A 12,114-nucleotide genomic window follows, 5' to 3' on the forward strand; every position below is an offset into this window, starting at 1 on the left:
CAAACACAACAAAAAGGTAAAAATATAAAAAAACATCTAATGTCACAATTATCTCAATAATTCCGTAATACTAACATTGCCTTCTGAAGGCTGTAACTCCAAGTATATGTATTTTTAAATATATTACTTATGTATTGGGAATATACTGTATAAACAACTTATCACAGTGAGACTTTTTTTTTCCAGAATGTAAACTTGTTAATTAATTTACTAAAGCTGTCATTTTGTCATGGGCGATTAAGTACTGAAACACAAACAAAGAACAGCATACGTTTTGGGAGTGAGAGGATATTTTGATATACAGTAGCACAAAATACAACAAACCCTGAGAGATGAAAAATAATAAAAGAAAACATTTCTTTTATTTTTAAAATCAAATCAGGATCTATTGTAAGATCCTGACAAAAGTGGCTCCTTGTTTGTCAAGTTTAAAAACTGAGATATTCCGAATATTGTAATTATTACATTATAGTACACAAAGCCGACATTTGTCAATAGCCTCATTTCCAGCACTGCCAGACATCCATAACTAGAAGCACAGACTCATTTCTTTGCAGTTTCTCAGGTCTAATTAAGTGTCCATTAATAGGTTTTAAGCAAAGAACTATACAGTTACACTGCGCCATATTGTGATCCAGTCTTTGGATCTGTAACCACTACTAGACCACTAGACCAGAATCCTGGTCTCCTCTTAACTCTCATGTGCTTTGAAAAACCTCCTCCCTTCCCTCTATGCCATGTTGTGACAATTTTGAGGAGAACCTTAATCCCCTGTTGTTGCAGTTTTGCATCATTACACTTAGACTTTTTAATATTTATTACGATTCAACTTTCCAACAGACTTGATGGCTATGCATTAAATAGCTTGATCAACCTAACTGTTACACTAATTAGAAATCCATATAGTTTGAATTAAAGCATCTGCTACCAGGGACATATTTTGGCTTAATCAGGTCCTAGAGAAACTGCTTCAAAGCCTAAGGATCAAAAAGCATAAGTTATGAAGTTCTAATGCTTGAGTTCACGCAGAGCAGGATCTTTGCTAACCTCCGGATTTTCTGTTTCTAAATTATATTAGAATAGGCACAAATATCTAGGAAAATACTAATAATGTGTCTGTGTTTTAAGTTCTTCAAGTTTAATTGTTATCCTCTTTTCATTTTCAAGGCATTATTTCAAGATGCGTACCTTCTCCATAGTTCAGCAGACACACATCACATGAAAAAGAAAAATGTGATGAGACATGCCCTTAAATGGAAAATAGTGTGCCAACTGAGTGGAGACTTTTTGAGAAAGACTGGCTGTAATGTTGCAGTTTTCTTTCTTGCACCATTTGCAGAATAGTTGGGATCTGCTTTGCACTAAAAAGAATTTCTCCCATTAGCCAGGTGCTCCCACACATTACACCCAGGAGGTGAGAGATAGGATAAGTCTGGAAAGAGCACCCACGTAAGCTCTTTCTCAAAGACTGTTTTATTAATGATAGAAAAAAGATGTGCCTTAAGCATACAGTACAACGTTTCTTAGATATGGATGGAAAACTTATAAATTAAACAAGTTTTGTGTGTGATGTGTGAAATAATGTCTGCAGTGCAGTCAAGCCTTTTTACCTCTGCCAAGTAAACGCCTGGTTTTCAACTTCGAACTGAATGGCAGTGGGTAGGAAATGGTACACAACAAAATAGGTTTTGAGGAAGACCTAAGTTTTTACCACTTTGCCACAGGCAAAGCTTTTAGCTGAAATAAGAAAATAAATACCTTTTGCATTTTTCATATGAATGTAAGGGTATCAGTAACAAATGCCCAAATCTCAGCTGTGACATGCATGAACCACAGAACACTATAATATAATTATAGGATATTGAATAGGCAAATATAAAATAATGTTCTCTCTTTTTTCAAACAGATGCACATGGTCCCTAGAAAGCAGTACATTCAACGTTTCTGTGTTTTTATTCTTGTGGAGTGGCGAAAGAGAGTGGCATGCGGCTCAGAATGAAGATAGAGAAGAAGATGAAAGCTTATTGCATAAAAAACAGACACTTCAGTACAAAAGCTTTCAGGCTATGAATGATGAGATGAAAGGAAAACTGAAAGGATCATTTGTTTATAATTACAGCAGTACTATATTCAAGTTAAAACCAAATAGCTCAAAAATGCTCATCAAATAACATCTTGTGAGGAGAATAAAGGCAATATCTATACAGAACATTTATAATCTATGTAAGAGATCTGTTTAAACAGACATCTAATTCAATTTCATGTATATAAAGTCAGAGTTAAGTACCCTAATGCATTGATCAGGGCAACTTAGCATGACAAAGTAATTTTTGATTAATGAAAATTGTGTATATTTGTACCTTACAGGTAGGTAGAAAGTCACTATGAATGGGAATTATGGGAATGTGATTATTTATTACAGTAGCTTTGGCCATTTTAAACTAGAAAGAAAATTAATTTAAACAGCTGCCAATGGAAAAGCCTTAAACATAATGCAAGAAAAGAAGTTTAATTGAGCAATCATTTAACTCATCTAAGAACAATGTCAAACTCAAACAGCTTGAAGCAAACAATTGTGAAATATTATACGACACATCTTTAAAAACTTTTAGATCTAGATGTCTGCACAACTTAGAACAAGAATGAAGTGCCAATACTTATTTTTTTACTTAACTTTTCTAACAGAACTGATGTCAGTAATTTAGATCATATTTCAGGCCTAATGCACTGTGAATGTGATAACTCACACTATCAGAGTATTTTATTTCACCAAAGTCAGTTTGTCTTAAAATTGTGCAGGCATGGGGCTAAATACAGATTTAAAAATACACTAGAAGAAAAAAATAATATATATACAGTATATATGATTTAAAATTGTTCTGAAATCCTGAGCATTTTACTTTCAGAACATTTTAATTGTATCAAACCTAAACTGCATGTAAAAGATAATGGTTCTTTAGCTGAGCAATGCAGAGACACATAAAGGGATTTATTTCTATACTTTTGAAAAAGGAAAACAGATTTGCCATTGACGTTTATTGGAATTTGCAAGATTCTACACACTGGAACCAGTATTCTAGTTCTAGTTTAGATCTAGAGCTGTATTCAATAAAAAATGCAATTGACAATCCAATTGACACTGATCGGGGTTTCTTTCCTGTTGATTTTTTTCTGGAACACCTAGGCTAGATGTATTATGACAGAGATTGTCTGGATATTTTGCTTGTTAGGATGAAATTGGTTGGATTATCATATAATGCTTCTGGGATTTCATAGGTACTTAAAAAAGACATTGTATAGACATCGTGCAGCATGGTGGCACAGTTGTTAGCATTGTCATTCCAGGGGCTTTGGTTCAGCTCCAGGGGCACTGTCTGCGTGGAGTTTATATTTTGTTCCCATGTATTAATGGGTGTCCTACAGGTGCTCCCATTTCCTAACACATTCCTTGGACTTTGGTTAAGATAAGATAACTTTATTAGCCATATACAATTTCTTGCCTTAGGAATTTGTCTTTTCACAGACCCCAGCTTGCTCTCCATGAAACACACAGAAGCTTTGGTTCAGAGTGCAGGATCAGCTATTTATACGGCACTCCCGGAGCAGCTGGGGTTAAGGGTCTTGCTCAGGGGCCCAACGCAGTAGGATTCCTCTGCCGGCCGCAGGATTTGAACCAGCAACCTTCCAGCCATGGGCACAGAGCCTTAGCCACAGTGCCACCACTCCGCCCCTTAATTGGTTTCTGGCTAACTTGACCCTGGTGTGCATGTGTGTGTGTTTGTATGTGTGTGTGTGCCCTGCGGTGGAGTGGCGTCATCTCCAGAGTGTATCCTTTCTTGAACCTGCTGCTTGCTGGGATATGCTCTGACTCCTCTGCGACTCTGCCCTGTATTGGACAAAGTGGTCAGAAATAGTCAGAGGTGAACACATTGTTCCTTAACACATATAAAGATATTCCACAAGGACTGATTCATTGGCCAATTCCATGTAATTTACATTTCAATCATGCTTGCAAAAAAGTGTCTTTCTGTGTTTATGTGGAAGCACATGTACTGAAAATAGAAGTCTATATAATGAGAAACCCTTTGAGGATAAGTACCATTACAGTTACATTTCAAAATACTCCACTTCATCAATATTTACTGGGAAGATGAGAAGTATTTTAATAAAAACATTAAATTCTATAAAGGGATAGATAACTTAACCAGAAATAAATAGGGTTTGGTAAATCTCACAATTGTTCAGAAAAACTCAATTAATTTAATTGATTATTTTTGTTCACTACAAAGGTGTTCAAAAAGGTAAATTACATGACTGAAGAATCCTGAAATGTGATAATGTCATTGTGTAGTATACAAATGAAATATACCAGATGGAAAATGACGTGAATGTTTGTATAGGGCTGCTTCAGTGAGATCAGTGCAAACGTATAGCTTGCTTTCACCGGTACTGCAGCTCTGCAGTTCCAAAATGTTTGCATAGGAGGAGCTCTTGTTTCTGGCAATCGAAGTAACAGGTGAGCTAAAATCTTAAAGTAAAAACACACACGCAATGCAGAGCTGAAATCAGAAAAAAAGGGAACCGCCTGCACCCATACAACAAATAACATGCTGTCAGGTTGATGTCCTGACAGCTTAATAAGCACTGTGCCACTTCAAGACAGACTTAACCTTTTGGTTCCCTTCAATAATCAAAATGATTGCATTTGGTTCACATTGTTTTTTATTGCAGTGATTATGTTAGAAATGAGTGTCTCTTGGTTATGATTTAAAAGACTACATAATTTAGCAATAAAAGATTAAAAGGCACCTAGTGACTGATTGAGTGAGCTAAGGGCAGCACCTGTCTGAAATTTACACATTTCGTGCAGAACACAGAACACAGAGAACACAGTGAACCTCAATGGCGTGGAAGAAGTATTTTGTGTCTATAAGCCAAGACAGAGAAATCTTAGACTCCTGCAGCCAGGTATACATTTGCTTTATTTCTATGTTTTTTAAATTTTGTGTGGAAAAAAGTTTCAAAGATTTTCTTTAAATACTACGGCATTCTTTCCAGCCACAAGGCCGGTTTATGACCAGCTCCTTCTTTTCTGTGGTCAGAACAAGAGAATCATCCTGAAATCTCAATGAGTATAATTTCATTCTATCTTCTCTACTTAGTGAGCAGGACAAAATTGAAGATAAGCATGTTTGCATTATGCTTAATAAAGAGAATGTGATGTGTCCAGCATAAAATCCAAGATGCAAATACTATGCACTAGCTAGCTTTCGTGCCACTGTGGTACCCTACATTGGAGTTAATTCCTAAATTATAGCATTCTATAGAGGTGCATTAAGTTAACGATCTAAGTAACAGTAAGAATGTTCTCCTTGTGTTTACAGTTGTTTTCTCTGGGTATTTTAGTTTCCTTCCACCCCTAAAGACTTACTGACTTACTGATAAATTGATTGGCTATGTTTAATTGCTTATTTAGAGGAGGTGTAACGTCATTTCTTCATTATTCAACCATATCTGGAATGCTCAATGATGACCCCATCATGATTCCAGTGTAGCTGGAATAAGGTTCTTCTGAAGAAGCAACAGTGCAATCCTTCTCAATTTGTTGAGAAAAACTACAGTTTGTGCTTCCAAATGAACTTTTTATCATTCTCTTTCTGTGCAGCTTCATTCTGATATGAATTTGTGACCATACATTCCCCGTCCTCCCCCACCTATAGAAATTGACTTTTGTATGACTTTAAGAACAAGTGATTATATTCCTTCTTAATAATAAACATTAATACACTTTGGTAATGCATTAATATGCATAGAGACCATGCATTGTTTAAATGTGCAATAAAACAGCTACCTACTGTATATCCTAATTAGAAAGAGTTAAATATCACACTCCGATGTATTAATCATTCTTCCATGCAAATAGTGATCTCTAGATATACTACATTTTCTGCAGATTATTCTGAAAAGAAGATTTAGACTTTTGTATTTGAAAAAAGTGATTGCTAATTACAAAGCATCCTTTCAGTAGAAGTTTTGAAACATTCTCTTTTCATCTCCTTGCTCCTATGGGTCTGTTTCTCTGCCCAGAAGGCTGCATGCTCCTTTTGGACCATGGCAGGGGTTTTGATTGAATGCACAGGCTAAACAGCACTGATAACAGCAGACGGAGGAGATCGAAAAGAGCTCCCTGCCTCAATAACTCTTCGAAACAGATCTATTAGCTTTGCTTTCAGAGGGCACTTTACACTGCATCCCAGATGAGCCTCTTTCATTTATTCATTTCAAAGGAAAAGGAAACTGAAAGATGCTTATAGCAGATGCCTCAAGATATTTACAATACTTAAAAAGTAAACATGCAGCATGAGTCTACCTCATTATTATGTGGTGTTTATTAAAACCAGAACAAGATAAAAAATAACTTGGCTTATCTAACATAGAACGGGTGTGGTCCATCCCCTTGCTCAGCGAACATCAGTTTCTATATGGCAGATATTACAGCTTAACTAAAGGCATCTAGGAAGGAATGCCGTGTTTACTCTTACACCTGCTACACAAAGTGATCAAAGCTTTGGAGTTTAAAACTGCAGTGCGTTCCTGGTCCAGATTAAAACTCAAAGCATCCCACTATAAATTACAATCAACAACAACTTATTTTATTTCCGAAACCAAATAGATTGATAACAGATTAACAGATTGAAATGATACAAGCTACACAAACCTGTCAAAGTATGTGATATAATCTTTCATACAAATACACGTAATTGCCATCAGGTTCTGGATGAACAATTAGCAGCGGGTAGGTTGTTCCAAAGTCTGCTTAGTGATGTCACTTTCCAAACATATTTATTGCTTTTAAAGTTCACCTTTCAAATGTTTTCTGATACAGTGCTTTAATCATGTACTGTACAGTTCCTTGCCCTCACAAGAAAGTGGTTGTACTCTACTTTTGACATCAGATGTCTAAGTTAAGGGTCTCAAACTGCGATCTGATGAGCATTGTGGTCTCTCCAAGATTTTATAGTGTCCTTGGAAGTATGTTAACTGAGATAAGCAGTACATAAAATTGCATCATCACATCACTTTCAATAAAGGCTTATCCAGTTCAGAGTCATGGAGGCCCAGAGCCTATCCTTGGAAACACTGGGTGCAAAACGAGGTATCTTGTATGAGGGCACCCACAGGCACAAACACGAACAGTTACACCAGGGACCATTTTTACAGAAACCAATTAACCTACTAGCATGCCTTTGGATTGTGAGAGAAAACCGGAGCACCCAGAGGAAATGCAAACTCTCTGCAGATAGCACCCCAGGAACCCAAGGCCCCAGCACTGCTAGGAAGCAATGCCAACCACTGTGTCATCATGCTGCTGTAGTACATAAAATAAAAAGTCTAAATCATTGCCTTTGATTTCCCTCTTCCAGCTGAGCTGGTGCATACTAGCACTTTATATATCTGGATAAGGTATGTATCCAGGGTAATGTTAACATCATAAGATTTCATAAGAGTTTAATCAGAATGTCCCTGAATTTCCAGAAATCATCTAGTGTTCTAATATGGTGATTGCCCTCCCCACATTTAAGTTATGGAAAAGTATATGACAAGTATATTCTTTGGCTCTTTTTAATTTTATGCAGGCTATCATCCATATTCTGTCATTATGATGATTACACTTCAAGAGGTCCCTTCATTTCCAAAAATTATTTCTGCTGAGGTGATTGCCAAGCCCATAGCTCATGGCTTACTTTGTCTGGGTAAATGATTTCCTTTAAGTAATTATTGTAAAGCCAATATAAACTGGGTCAGGGCCTAATAATCTCATATTGTACAAAACTCCACAGGCTGTGTAAAATCTGAGAATATTCTCTGATTGAAAAGGATGAAAATCGCAGATGAAACGGACTGCTGAAACTGCAGTGTGTACACTCTTAAAGGTAAAGTACTCTTTTATTCGAAAAGCCCCTGCTCTGCCTGCATCACAAACCTCAGGGAGCATGAAAGCCAAATAAATTACATCTGCATAACTAGTCATAATCAGAAGTACTCACTGGAGCCAGCTACATACATTATTTAGTAATAAATGTTCTGCATCTATAGCAGAGACGTGAGTGTAATTAAACTTTAAAGTTTTTTACATCTCCACATCTACCAACAGTATCTGGTCTCAGATATTGTGCATTATATGAACAAGGATTTTCTACTAGAGCCTTACAGGGGGTAGAGGTGGGGGTGGATGGGGTGTTGTAGAGTCTCCTATGAAGCCAAGGGTTGAAAATAGAAAACATTTGTTTCTGAGCGCTGACAAACTGCCAATTACTCTAAGAATCATTATCAGCAGGGCAGGGAATCACGTTAATGAGCATGACAACCATACAGGGAGATGATGCAGGAAGGATCATACTCATTAAACCACAGGGTGGAAGTACTGTACAAATCCTGTTTCCTTAGCACAGCACTGTAATGTTCTTATGAAAATGCAAAATGCCAAAATTGTACTGTATGTGTCAGGCAATGAAGAATTGTAGTCATTACTCCCTGAATGTAGATTTAATTACATCCCTGCAACCAAGGCTAGGCAGTTTTGACCCTACAACCAATCAAAAATTCTAAACCTCATACAGTACTTATAGAAACACATAGAAATGAAAACTTAACTATCAGACTTCACGCAGTTTCAAAAGTTTCATTTAGTCCTTGCCCATGACTGTCGAACCACACAGTAGCCACCAAATTGAGAAATATTCCAAGTTGAAATGTGCTGTACACTGTACATTGTACAGTGCAGAAAACACAAATACCGAAGTATGTATCTGTAGTAAGAACATTTGTATTGAACTGGGAGTTTATATTAACAAATTAATATAAATTAATAACAATAGCTATTATTAAACTTTTCAAGTATAAATATAAGTTCAGAAAATGTCCAGCCCTCATTCAGAATGGAACATGGCCATTTTCTTTAAGCATGGCAGAGGTATCCAAGATGTGCGATAAGCTGAGCACACCAATGCTCAGTAATTGCTCTGGACATGTGCCTTTTGTGAAGGCAGAATGAAGAGTTAGGTATGATAACCGTCTTCCAAAATCACAATAAAAAATAATGTATATGTAAATTTTACAGATATTAGTGTTAGCAATTATGAATGCTGAAAATAAGGACCCTGCACAGGGTCCAAGTAGGCTTATTCTCTGAGCAAGAATAGGAAATCCAAATAGAAAAGGCTACCAAAAAAAGTCCTAATATCCTAAATCCAAAGGGCAGGCGATAGTCAAGACTGGGTAGAGACAATACAGAGAGGCGACGAATCCAAAAACGGAAAGGCAGAAACGTGGTCAGAATCTAGCGAGACTCAGGAAGTAAGGAATAGAATAAGCTTTAGAAGGAGGGTACGCGCACTAGGGAGCTCCTGGGAGAATCCGAAACAGTAAGCGACAGTAAAGAGCAGGGTTAAAATAGCGAGTGAAAGGCGATAGGAAGATTAGTTGCGGCGTGGCAGTCGAAGTGGGTGCGCGAGGGAACATGACGGTGTGTGGAATGCGTGACAATTAGGTCCTGTTTACCAAAACATACAAGGAAAGAGAAACTGTACGTGTTGAGTTCAACTCTCACTAAGCTTACATTAATCTAGCAGCAGTGGAGTATTCCTCTTAGTGAGAAAAAGATTTTTTCAAATGGTTAAAGGATTCTAATAGAACATGTTTCGTTTCTAAACTAAACACTATTAAAATCTTTCTGTTGAGGTTCCTCTTGTTTTCTCTTTATTCCTGGCTGTTCTGTTAAGGAGAGTTGCTTGTACTGCAGCAAGTAGCTCTTCAACTGAATTTTGAATGGAAATCATAAACACCCTGACCTATGACCTTGTGTCTGTCACCTGCTGGGATAGGCTCCTACTCCCCTGAGAAACGGTATAGGATAAAGGATTTGTCCTGTTTTGGAAGTGATGAAAAATGACTGGGAAAAATGCACCTGAACAAGATAAATTGTTGCTATGTAACTGTTAACTTGTCTAAACTTATTAAGATGTGTTCATATATACTGTTTTAAGTATATATATATTAATGTAAAGCGTTCTATTTTGTGATTCTCTGTATTTATTTGTGAAAAGAAAATAAAGTTCTTAAAAATCGAAAATCGGATAAAGCGGTTAGAAAATGAAATGAAGGATGATAAACACTCTCATCTGGTAGAAACTTCGTGGTCTCATTTGTTTTAGTCTTGTGTATCTTCCATTGAGGCACACACCCTTATTTTAAAAGAGTCAAGTAAGCTTACTGTGGTCAGTGAAATGCATATTGTTTACCAATTCAGTCTGTTCCAAGTAATCAGCTGCCTGTGGTGTTTATTCTTGGGATTTACGCACATGGTTTGTCCAATTTATACCTTGAGGAGCCATAATCAATGGTATTGTGTACTCCTTACTCATAATAATGAGTTTGAGTTGGCCTTTGGGGCTGGCTCCATATACTGACTGTTATTTGGGATCGTACTTTCAGCAAAAAGACTGTGGCAGCTGCAAAAACACCAGACATTACAAGATAGGTACAAACCCTCTCTTTTCATATATAATCCAGCCTCTTCATTCTAAGTGGTTCCAATAAGCTTCTTTCTGTTTTAATGCCTTCTCTAAATATCTTGCAGAATTGAAACTGTCCCCAGACATCCTTACATAATCTTTAATTATGAGACCATTATAATAAGAGACTGAACCATACACTTTCCATACTACATGAAAATGATATATTTGAAACAAATAAAGTGTTTAAATGAGCAAGTAAAGGTTAATTCCATGCTGAAAAGAGAAAAAAAGAAACAATGTTTCGGCTGCGGAGGCTTTGTTCGTATGTCACACCTGGAGAAGGCTCCACAGCCGAATGGTTGTGTTTCTTTTTTCAGCATGTAATAAACCTTCACTTGTTCCTTTGCAGCCTCTTCATGCTGATGTATTTAAATTATCAAAAAAATATAATAGTACCAGTTCACTTTTTCTTCCTAAGATATAAAGAGAATTCTTTTAGGAACATTATTATTTATATTGTTTTTGGGCTAATGGGATCAAATATTTAGTGTCACTACGTACAGTATATCACCCATTTAAAGTACATCACAGCACCATTACAAATGTGTTCATCTTTATATTATACATGCATATCTTAAAAATATGGCTATAAAATAGCTTCAAGAGTTTGCCTTTATATTCATTTACAGCATATTCTGCCGTGCAATCCTTTTGTGAGATGTAACCAAAAAATTAAAATTTGCTTGAAGCTTTGAAGGAAAGTACTTATCCTTAAATTAGCATTTTATATATGCTGTATGAAAAATGTCATGTAAAGCCACGGTGCACGAGAAAATACTTTTCTTGACAACAACACTTTTCAAAATGTGGCAGTTTTGCATAAGAAAGACGACTGTGACTTCAATCAGGTGCCAATAATTACTTGCGCAGCGTACCTCACTTGATTTTCGGTGAGAGAGTGAAGCAAATGTGCACGTGGAAGATATATCTGGGCAAGGGCTGATGCATTGCAGCTTTCACAGGAGACGAGCGATAGTTAAAAAGAGCAGATCTGCCACTTCAAGGTAAATTAGTCATAGTTTTGATGTGCAATAGCTACTGTGTGTAGCCTATGTTATGTAACATCTTCGTAGCAACAGTGGGATGATACTACTACTATTACTAATATTAATTCCTTACACTTATAAAGCATTTTACAGGTAATGGTGTCTCCCTTCCACCACCACCAATGTGCAGCCCCACCTGGATGATGCAACGGCAGCCATAGTGCACCAGTACGCTCACCACACTTCAGCTATCAGTGGGGAGGAGAGCAGAGTGATGAAGCCAGTTCAGAGAGGGGGGACCATGATTGGTAAAGGCCAGGGGGAATTTTGGCCAGGATGCTGGTGTTACACCCCTACTCTTTTCAAGAAATACCCTCTGATTTTTCATGACCACAGAGAGTCAGGACCTTGGTTTTATGTTTCATCCGAACAACGGCAATATAGTGTCACTATATTATTAGGACCCACACAGACTGCAGGGTGAGCAATTCTACTGGCCACTCTAATAACTAATATTTCTTTCAGCAGCAACCTTAGTTTTTCCCAGGAGG

This window comes from Atractosteus spatula, chromosome 14 (genome assembly GCF_055471065.1).
Source record: "Atractosteus spatula isolate fAtrSpa1 chromosome 14, fAtrSpa1.hap1, whole genome shotgun sequence".
NCBI classification, from domain to species: domain Eukaryota; kingdom Metazoa; phylum Chordata; class Actinopteri; order Semionotiformes; family Lepisosteidae; genus Atractosteus; species Atractosteus spatula.